The 11,854-nt window shown below is 37.7% G+C and overlaps 1 protein-coding gene across 12 annotated transcripts in view; it reads left to right on the top strand.

The window, feature by feature from the left end:
* The window catches only part of BNC2 (basonuclin zinc finger protein 2), a 420,003-nt gene that overhangs the window by 328,255 nt on the left and 79,894 nt on the right, over nucleotides 1–11,854 (top strand). The gene's annotated exons all lie outside the window — the stretch shown is intronic.

Raw genomic sequence — 11,854 nt, 5'->3', positions numbered from 1 at the left:
GATCTCATTCCTTTTGATGGCTGCATAATATTCCATTGTATATATATATATCACATCTTCTTTATCCATTCATCTGTCGATGGACATCTTGGCTCTTTCCACAGTTTGGCTATTGTGGACATTGCTGCTATAAACATCGGGTCACCCAGTCTTTTTAACCTCCCTATATTTTTCTCTTGTGTGGATGCACTGTAATTTATTTAATCTTTATTTTAAGATGTTTGGATTATTTTTAATATTTTGACTTTACAGACATTGTTTTAGGAAATATTCTTATATGTGTGTATTACTGCATATGTTAGCGTGTTTATGGAATAAATATGTGGAGATAGAATTACCAGGTCAATAAGTAGGTACTTCTAAGACAATCATTTGAGTAGGTAATATAAACACAGAGATACTCCCTGCCACCCAGCTGCTCAGTTACCCACCTCAGATGCACTCCCTTTTATTAGTTGTTTGTATTTGTATATCCTTACAGAGATAGTCCATAAGTGTGTGCATATAAATATTATTTTTCTTTCTTGACCCAAATAATGAATAGTATACACACTTTGGGCATTGCATTCCTTTTTTTCTTCTACTTAACAGCTACTATTGGGAGAAGGTAAGAGTAGTTGTATTTATTGCAGTTATTTACTGAGTGTGTCTGTGTGTTTTCTAATTTATACTCCATTAACAATATATGACTTCAGTTGTTTTCTAAAATGAGACCGGTCCCTAAATATCACTTTTTCTCTTTATCTTTTTCTTTTCCTCCTCTTGACAGCTCTTGTTTAGTAATGGTAGAAAAAACAATACATATGGTCATAGGAATTTTCAGATCCTACAGAAATGAAAATATAGAAATTTGTTGAGGATATTTATTCTCGTATATTTGCAACTCAATATATATTGAGCTTCCAGGCTTTTCAGAATGTTGACTTGAGAAGAATAACTTCCACTCTTGATTTTCTTAATACATGAGGTAGTTTCCATAATATCCACTTAGTTTATGGTCCAGAGTCATGGAGGAATAGCATTAGTAGTATTAGCTCAGATGAAAGTGGCAGATGTCATGTTTATTGATGTACAAAATTGAAAAATGATCTCAAGTAATAATTATTACAGTAATTTTATTTTCTAAACCAAAGTGCTATAGTTTCTTTTTCTCATTGGAAGTTTTTTTTTCCCCCTAATTTTGTCATTCTAATATAGCTCTTCAGTCTCCCCTTATTCCCAACTTCAGTTTACTCTTGGAAATACAAGATGCATTTGGCATCTGTTCTGTTGCTAAAGCCCTCAGGAAAAATTATAAAGCTAGTCTTGCAAAGTCGTCATTATTATTAAGAACAGTAATTCACAACATGGTTATCTCAGCCTTTCTCCACCTTTTATCTGAGTTCCGGGATGACATTGCCTTCCTAGGCAAGCCAGTATTGCAAAGTCTCATCTCTCCCACTTTAATTTATAGCGATGCATTGCATTTGGGTGACAGGCAGTTGTTCGTGCTTGAATAACCCAGGACTTGAATTCTACAGTTTGTGGCATCCATGTAATGCTTAGCAGTAGGTACAGCTGTTAACTATTCGCTTATAAATAATCTTTTTCCCTTCTCAACCTGTCTCCCAGGTAGTGTACCTGTCACCATTAATAACTCTTTGGCAGCTCCCTCGTGATTTGACCCATCAGTTGTCTTTCACCGAGGAGTGGTGCTCTGGCCTGCTATTGAAGCTTACGTAGTTTCCTTGAGCTATTCAGTCACCCCAGCAGCTGTATTGTTGCGAGTCCCTTGACTGCAGGGAAGTTGTGATCTGGGGCTTCACAGGCAAGCAACCAAACACCCCCTACAAGTTGAGAAAGGTAGCATTGTGTTTGGGACCACAGATGATAAAATCTCCCTCTTAGACCCCACAGCAGGTAACAGGTGTAGGTGAGAGAATGGGACGTGGGTGGTGAAGAGGACGAACAGCAAGTACAGCATTCCTGTCTCTTTGATGCTGCCCCTGCACATAGCTGTTATAGCATCTTCCTTCATCCTCTGATGCTTGCAAACTTGGGGTGGGTATACTTGATCTGGTTAGTGGACCCATCAGTGTGGCACCCAACCTATAGCCAAAGCTTAAGAATGAGAGGCTAGAGCTATATATAATCTAGAAGACAGGAACTGCCCACTAAGAAGTCCTTTGGCAGCTTTGTGGTTCCTCTATTTAGACATGTGTTCCTTGCCTCCACTATCTCTGCCTGAAATGGGCTGCTTCCAATAGTTCTCTAGGCTAATTCCTACCTACCTACCTATAGGTCTCAACTTAGCCATCACTTTTCTAGGAAATGGCTACTCTTCTCCATATTCAGTGTTGGCTATACCACCTCAAATGCCCACATGGCAGTTTTTATTTACAATAATTACCTGATCGTCTGTTTCGTCTCCTAAATTGTAAGTTCTTTAATGGGTGATTCTTAGTGTTGTTTGCTTTATCCCTATTCTGAGTACATCGTAGAATCTCAATAAATTAAGAGAATGAAAGAGAGTTTTTTGAACTCATTTCCTTTGGCATATCATGGTCCTACCAAGGAGGAGTTCAAGCAATAAATTGTGGGCATATACTCTCTACCATGCACTAGGCTGGTACCATGGGTACAGCTAGGAAAACATTTTGATTGCTAATTGCCCTTTTAGTGAGTGACTAATGTCATACACTTCTTTGAGAATATGTCTTGGCAGTACAGGATATCTTCAGACACAGCTCAGGAAATGGCAGAGAGTAAGGTATCACAAGGCAAAAAAAAAAGCTTTAAAGAAGGAATCCCAGTATTTGTGAACACAGACTATGATTTAAAATAAATCCTCCAAGGAGGTAAATCAATTAGGCATTATATCGGTTAGGATTTCATTTGGAAATGGATTCACCCTCCAAATGATCTTTGCTATTCTTATCTCACTGAGTGTAATGAAATAGAAAATGATCAAATTTATAATACCCAGAACAATGCCATAATATATAGGCATTTATATAATTTGGGTGTAGAAATGCACACACACACATCCCATATATACATGTTATTTTTTATTTATGTACTTACTATTATTAAAAGCAATAGCAATCTGAAAAGACGAAAAAGAGCGAGAATCTTACATTTTCAGGGAGGTTCAGAAACACACAACAACCCAGAACGAAGTCTTTTAATTTACTTTCATAAGGGCAAGGGCAACTATACCTATTACAACTCATACTCTCTGGCAGATGGAGTAACAGAAAATATTAAGATAAATAAAAACGTATTTAGTTACAAGTTCAAGAATGATAGACCCTGATTCTGCTATAGAGAATACATTTTTAAAGTAATACCATATTTTAAAGAGAAATAGATGCCATTAGTTAAAAATAATAAATTATACAAAGGATCATATAGTTGAAAGTAAATCTTTGATATTGGGGTATAGTTCTGGAAACAGTCTATGCATATAAAGCACACATATGCTTCTGTTTGTTTAATAAAAATGGTGAGGGAGGATACAATGAGCACATTATTCTATACTTTTTTCACGTAGTAATATATCTTATAAACAATTTCATATCAACACATAAAGAGCCACCTCATTCTTTTTTAACAGCTGCACTGTACGGATGTATCATAATTTATGTACCTCTTCCCTCAACCACCGATAGACTAGGTGTTGAAACAAATTTTTTGAACTTTGGCATTCTGTAGGTGGAGGGGATAAATAATAGTGCATTGTTTTAATTTGCATCTCTCCTAATGATGTAAGGTTTACTCTCTTTTTATGACTATCAGTCATTTCTGTTTCTCTTTTTCCAAAATGTCTTTTCGAGTTCTTGATACATTTCTAATTTCATTGTAAATCCTTTTTCTTATTCATTTCTAGCACTTTTTTATGTCTTAAGGAAATTAGCCTGCAGTCTATTTATGTTGCAAATCTATCTGTTCGTAGTGGATCTTTAGCTCTTTACTATGCTTTTGCTTTGTTTTTCATTTGGTTTTGCCTTGGAGGTTTTTTGTTTTTGTGATAGGTTTCACATGCCTTTATTAATCTTGGGTTGGCTTCTGATTCTTAAGTAGAACTTAGAAAGATCTTCCAGTTTTCAGGACAACTGAAACAGTTCCTGTGATCCCCTAGTATTTTTACGTTGTATTTGTATTCAGTCAGTTTCCATCTTATTGGATACGGTTGTTCAGCCAGAATTTTTAAGTTCTTGAGGTAGTGAAAGTATGTTATATGTGGCTTACCTATTTTTTCATCCACTGGGGTGTTATTTTAATGACGTTTGATTATTTAAAGTATAACACATTTTCAAATGATTATCACATATACAAACAGCAGAGTCCTAATTATCAAATGTGTTATTTAATTTAAACCTTTAATAATTTTTATGTACAGTAATGAATGTGTATTTAGAATAAGAAGTCAACCCCAAAACCAAAGTCATTACAGTCATGGAGATCAGGCCTTTTTCTTCTGATATCTCCTTAGGGAATTTACCAGAAATGCGTGCATAGAAATCTTTCCTGATTGCAACCTGGCTTCTCCTCTCCATCTAGAACGTTCTACAACTCCCTGAAACTAAGGTCCTGGGCAAAGGAGGGACCCGAGGCTTAAGCCTCATTAGCTCTCTGGTAAATCTGCTTCTGAGTGTTTGGCAGTTGATCATCGTCTATACTTCATTATGAATTCCTGAGTCATTAGCACTCGTAGTGATCAGTCCCAAGATTGACAGCCTTGAAGGGGTTATTGTCACCTCGGTTCCTACTGGCTTCCTTGTCATTTTATTTAATATTATTGTCTTTATCATGATTCACTTCTCTTACTGTGCATGGTGTTCTTAACTCAAGTGCTCACAAAGTGTTAAAGAGAAAAGGAGGAGATTGAAGAAACAGCTTAATTAATGTACAGTAAAACCCCATATAGTAGGGTTTTTTTTATTTTTCGGGTTTTTGTTTTGGTTTTTAGGTGATGCTAACACCAGAGTTGTTAAGATAGTACAGTTGTTGAGATCTTTTGAATTTTTTTCTGTTTTGCTAAAAAGTTTATACATGTCTTTTGTCATATTTTGAAGAGGATTTTACAGGATTCGTCCTCACAATTGCTTTCCCAAGCAGCTTTATCTTTTAACCTGACCTGACTTGAATCTTTAAAAAAAAAAACCTCTCCATGTTGTCTGTGTGAATGGAGTCACTCTCACTGTTACTGTTTTATGAACATGCAAGTAGACACTGAAAAAAAGAAAAATCAATGCCCTTGTTTTCTCTTATCACCTCTGCTTTCCTGTTTCTTTTTTACTTTTCTCAGTCTCCTATCAAGTGAATAACTAAATGATGGACTGAGAGTGATGGGGAGTGAATTGTTGGGGCATCCAGCTTTCTTTATGGGGCATACTCACTTTTATTTCTACTTATAGCTTTAGGCTTGATAGGTGACTTTATACATTTCTGGGCAGCTGGGGGTTAAAAGAGAATTGGTGGTTTCGAGTTTTGGCATTTTTCAGCTGCTCCTCAGGAGAATATAAAGTGCCTGTGGAGTGGGTCCAAACCAGTGGATGTTTAAGAGAAAGGAAAAAAAAAAATTTGCTGCAGAACGTTCTTATGTGACTTCGTTGCCTTCTGTTGCATTAAATGGGTCAAAAGAGGAAGAATGTCCTTCTTTATAGTTTTTAACATTAAAAGTCTTTCTAAAAACCCCAAACCCTAAAAAACATGAAATGACCTTCAGGCCTGTTGGCTCCCACTATTTAGTTTATCAAGTCTCTGTCACACCCTTCCCCTCCATGTAAAAAATCCAGAGGGAAGTGTGAAAAGCATCAGAAAGTCTCCTTTATGCCAGTTCAGGCTTTTAGTCGTTTGCCAGCACATTCATCTCTTCATATGTTTCTAGCTAAGGTCTAACATGGAACAAAAACCCGACAGCAATGGAGACCAGATGCCGGTATTTCTTCTCTGTCACTTGGCTGCTGAGCAGATGGAATTTATATCAATCGGGCATGCTAGGAGGAAGAGGCCATGGCAGCCAACATGTGGAACTGGGGCTGAGTGACATTTCTGCTAATGTTTTGTCCTTGTAGAACATTATGCTTCCTCTTTGCTTATGAGCTGTGGTTTTCCTGACTCAGATGAGGTTCCAGCTCCAGCTGGAATGGCTGTCGCTCTTCCCTTCTCCCCCTGCCCCCCTTTACAGGGAGTGCTGGGAGCTACGGAGGAGTAGTGGGGCCTGCACAATGGAGCTCTTTATTAAAATACCTGACATCTGCATGCAATGCAGCAAAATCATCTTAGCTCAAGCAGAGGAATGCGCCAGGCATTACTAGTCACTTTTTGTCTAGGGCTGTGTGCTTGTTTGATTTATATAATGAGTGAATGCCTCTGGCAAAAGAGGACGTTGAGCATGGTATTGGAGGGGAGGGAACTTTATAATTTTTTCCAAGAAGCATTGTCACAGACAGGCCTAAAATACGAGTATTTAAAAGCAGTTGTAGCTATCACATGGATATCATGATTTAAAAATGTTGGCTCATTACTCCCCCTCCCCCCACTTAAGGTAAGATCAGAAAATTTAAAAATCCACTTAAACATGATACGGAGTTTTAATGTTGTTGTCTGCTATTGGTAAGAAGTCTCACTTTTAAGAAATCTCATGTTATAAAGAATCTCCTTAAGAAAGACCTAAAATACACATTGTGAAAAGCAAAGGTACACACACAAAAAAAGAATAGTTGGTGAGTTTCTCATTCTAGTCCCCTCCCTCAGACAAGTACATTACCCTTTCATATTGTAAGAAATGTATATACATCAACAAATCATTACATTTTCTACTCTAATGATGTAGGCCATTTACATTAGCCTATTTATGCCAAGTGTATAAGAAACTGCCATGTGGATACATTATTTCAGAAAGCACTGAAGTGGTCATGAAATTACTGCTTATACTGCAAAATCATCAACTACTTCCCCATTCCTACAGAGTCAAATCCCTTACTTGTTGGTGGAAATTTGATTTGAGGTTTTGATTTGGTTGCTAAGAGATTCAGGGAAGGACACCAGGCAAGTGAGTTGTCCCTTTTTTTCAAACAGCAGCTTTTAGCCAGTATCGTCCAGATATATGGCCATATATGTCATATCTTGAGTCTCTAGAAATCTCCCAGGGAAGCCTGGCCATTTCTTTGCCTTCAAGAAACTTAAACCCTAACCCTTTGGCACTTTACCGCCGGCACTTTGTTTTTAATGATTCTCCTAATGATTTAACGAGTCTGTCCTTGTGTCTCACTGCTCACTGTGCTGATGGGCCCTACAACTACACGTAGATTGGGTAGAGGCTGGGGTAAAATACTAATATGAGTATGTTTAGAGAGAGTCCCAGTTTAGTCTTTCTTAGAGAAAATTCCTCAAAATTACTGTGGAGCCTCTATTTTTCTTTGCTATTTTTTTTATCTATGCTTGCACCATACTGACCACAGGACTTCTTAGATATAAAGTTTTTTAAGTAGCCTGGTATAAGGAACCCATAGTTATACAGCATACGCCTGTAGTACATGCATGTACAGTGGAATCATGAGTCACAAAATACAGCTATTCCTAAGTGTGCGAACTTCAGCTATCTGTACTCAGAAATGAAATCAGTTCAAATAAATTATTTAGATTGGTCTGTTTGGCTGAAAGGAATCTCCCTTTGTCTATACCGTCTCATGTGCTATTCAGATAATGTTACATGTTTTGCTTTCCAAATTCTTGCCTTTTAAACCATGATTGTCCAAACACAGAAACAAGACAGATAGTGAGAAATGCCTTTACACTCAACTACATGCGATATTCCAGAGGAATGGGAATTTCTCACTCTCAGTTCAAGTTGAACTTATCCCAGTTCTTTTCTTGTTCAGTTTTATACTTAACACTTTATGCTTTTTCACTCTTCAGCTGCTTTTTTGTTCAAGATTTTTTCTTGCTTCTCTCTTCCTTCCTCAAAATCATTCATATCATAGAGCACAAACTTAATGTGTTCCCTTTCCTGTGACCCTTATGTCAGGAATGCTTCAAGGTGGAAGAACCCAAGCGTCTTCCAGAGGTGATATTTTTGGGGTGGGGATGAATGGTCCAGGGTGATTGTTATACTCTTGGCTCAAGATCCCACTAAGATTTCACACATAGGAAATGCTTCCTCATGGGCCTCCTGGAACTCACATGCATGAACAGATTTACCTGGAAGGGAAAGGAACTGACTTCATCCTGTAGATTATAGTAGCCACAGTCTATGGATGTCTGTCCTTTAGACTTCCTCAAGAAGGATTCTTGAAGATAATTTATTTCTTGGATTTTTGTCTCAGGGATTTGTAACATCAGCCCCTCCCTTATCTCATGGATATGGTCATCTCACCTCTTCTGAGATGAGGGTCCTCTTCCTACCTGGAAGGACACTAGACACAGTCTTTGGTATTATGTATCCAAGTCTAATTCTGTCTTTTCCCAGATGTATGAATTTGAGCAGAATTACTTACTATCAATGAACCTCTTTTCCCTTCTGTAAAATATAGATGATAATGTCTATCTTACAGGGTTGCAAAAAACAAAAAAATGAAGCTAATGGTAGCTGAGTGCCTGGCACAAAGTAAGAACTCTGCAAGTGGCAACCACTGTTGGCACTGTTGTTAAGAACCATGGCAGCCTGGGCGAGCCTTCTGATCTATTGTCTTTATGGTTGCTTCGTTAGCAGCAAGCCGCAATCGACCTAGAATGTGGTGCCTCTTGAGGCTAGCTGCTTCCATTAGAGCTTCATTAGACTCCCAAAGCCAGAAACTCTCTGAGATGTAGGGTTGCCCATGCCTGTCCAAAGAGACACTTCTCTTCTTTGAATCCCTACATCCTAAAAGGAAGTTATCTCCCAAGTCTGCTATCAAGAATGATTTGCAGCAAAAGTTCCAACCTACTAGAAAGGGCTGTCTTTTGAGACTATACTGGAATCTTCAGAGTCCTTGTCTCTTGCCTTTTGATTGCTTCAACTGGGACTTTGCCTCAGAATCAGTCCCCTGATAACTATCCTTCCCTTGCTGGTTACATAATGTGCTGGGATTTATTATGTAAATGAAGGTCACACCTCTGAGAGACTAAGAGACCCTAGTCACTACTCTCTATTGCAATTTAATGGCAATTAAATTGAGAGAGAGGGCAGCAAAGGAAGCATTCATCCCTATTTAAAAGAAATTGGGCAGAGCTCTTGCTTGTGTCTCTTTAATCTGACAACTCTGGCAAGCATGTCTTCTTAACACAAGGACATGCTAGTAATGCATCTGGGGTTTTTCTTGTTTGGCCCATCAAGCTATGTGATAGAGACATTTGTTTTCTAGTTTTATCAAAATACGTGACTTCTTTACTGTTTTATCTTAAGTCTCGTGCAACAGATTTTAAGAGAATAAGATGAATAGTGAAGTGGGGCATTGCCTTTATGCAGAAGAGGTTGTTTTCTGTTTTTTATTGTAATAGTTTTATAAAGAATTCAAACTACACACAAGTCTATATAGTCGACAATGAATATACTATACTCTTCTATCGCTCTTCCTTCCCAAGTTTCACTCTTGTGAAGTAATTAGTGGGCCCTAATAACCAGTTTGTTGGTGTTCCTTTCAGACCAGTCCAGCTTTTAAAAGGATTTGGTAGAAATCCTGGCATGAGATATTTATCCCAGAAGCTATTTTGAATCAGTCTCAATCAATGATTGAGAATTATGCAATTATTTAATACATTGATCAACTTAGAAAGCTTAGTACTTACTGTGTGACTCCTCCATCCCCTTTTTAGATCAAAATTTATATGGTCACATTAAGCCTATACTTCACTTTGTTAAGACGAGATAAGTGACATTTTTTTTGTCTCCTCTAAGCTTTGGAGGAAGGAAGTAAACTAATGCCTTTAAACTACTACAAATAAAAATAAAGTCTGTTTTCCATCAGAGAACATCAGGTCAGGTGCATACATTTACTTAAGTCTTGTGGAGGTTTTGGTGCGCCATTAAAATTAATTTGTCAGTATAAATTTTAGCCTATAGGATTTCGTTTCCCTTCTCTCTCCCTTTCTTTCTGACAAGGAGTACAATTGAAAACACATACTTGTGATTAGAATTGGACTAAAATTTCTGGCAGAGCTATACTTAATATATCACAAAACTTTAATATAATAAGGTAAATATTGCAGTAAATGCCAGTATTTCAGTGTATATTAGCATATCCTTGCCTTTCATTGTGCTGAGATTGACTAACATTTAATTGCCTTGCCTACATTATAAAAGGAAAGAAATTACCTTATAGGGGTATGCAGACTCCTGAGGTTTCTCAGCTGTGAGTCCAGCCAAGTTGCCCTCCTCCAACCAGCTACTTCACTCCTTAACACACAGATCCTTATACACCACAGTAAATAACCCTCAGTAAATTTGAATCTTATCTCAATCTAAAGACACCACCATCATTATGGGGGAATGTTGTTAGTCTGCAAAACCTCAGTCAGTTTAGAACAACAGAGCAGTATCCAAACTTTTTGGCTTTGTCTGGATATTGTTACAACATGTGATGCCGCTGCATTCCTGGGTGCCATTTATAGAGTGATTTCTTAAACATCGGTCGTGTCACAGTGCAACTGACCAGTTTAAAGCAGTTTTGCGATTTTTCCTCAGAATCAAAGAAATCACAACCATCTCATTATCATTTACTTTATTGAGAATTAGAATTACCTGACTCTTTTACTACGTTTGAAATTTGAAAGATGCTTTTTCTCCTGACAAATTAAGCATTTTATTTATTTTATTTTTTAAAGATTTTATTTACTTATTTGACAGAGAGAGAGACAGCAAGAGAGGGAACACAAACAGGGTAAGTGAGAGAGGGAGAAGCAGGCTTCCCACCGAGCAGGGAGCCCGATGCGGGGCTCGATCCCAGGACCCTGGGGTCATGACCTGAGCCAAAGGCAGACACTTACCGACTGAGCCACGCAGGCACCCCAAAATTAAGCATTTTAAAACTATCTGAGTGAAAACAATTTTTTATTTTTTCACTTCTTTATTGAAGTGGAATGATACAGTCTTAATATGAGAATTTTCAAATTACTTTGGGTTTTAGGATTAAAAAGGAAAAAGTAGCACACTTAATTGACTGATCTTGTTTTTGTATGCTTCTTTGTATATTAAGACAGTGTATACTAGAAGGAACTGGCTGCTGGATAAAAATAAAGACTCTTTGAGTTTGCACCTTGTATCCTGGGGTATGTGGGATGCCCAGATATGTAATATGGGCATTGATGATAAGTAATATTTATCTCTGTTTATGTAGCAAGACCTCATGAGTTATATTCAGACTTGCGAAATTGTTATTCATTGTAAACTCTCTTCTTTAAAGGACAGGATTAGTGTGTTTCAATTTTTTTAAGTTCCCCATAATCTTTGGAGCATCTAAGCATTTGACTTGAAAAAGCACCTCACAGTACAGATACCCAGCGCATCACAAGGACATTGCTCACACCAGCCCTGTCTTGGTAGGATTAAAAAAAAAAATACACAAAGAAAATGCATGTTAATATGGCTGAATATTCATTAGAACCCTGTGGCCTGGGGCTGGAAGCACAGTGAGGCTGTGTGTTTACCAGGCCACCCGAAAGGCAAGAGGGCATAAGGCACTTATAAACAGTGGCAGGGCACAAGCAGTGTTGTCTTTGAAAAGTTTTCATTTTCCCTTGAATCAGCTACAGTCTCTCACTTAAGGTCACTGCAGTTTGCAGTCTTTGGCAGAAGGCTTCTTCCTTTTTTGGTAGTGGCAGTCTGACTTCTTTTTTTCCCTTTTGGAAGTGTTTTCCTCTCAAACTGCCATTATCTTCCAAACCTGTTTCA

This window comes from Leptonychotes weddellii, chromosome 14, assembly GCF_054177405.1.
Source record: "Leptonychotes weddellii isolate Sample4059 chromosome 14, ASM5417740v2, whole genome shotgun sequence".
NCBI classification, from domain to species: domain Eukaryota; kingdom Metazoa; phylum Chordata; class Mammalia; order Carnivora; family Phocidae; genus Leptonychotes; species Leptonychotes weddellii.
Note: the sequence above shows the minus strand (reverse complement) of the source record. Positions and strands in the feature narration are given on the sequence as shown.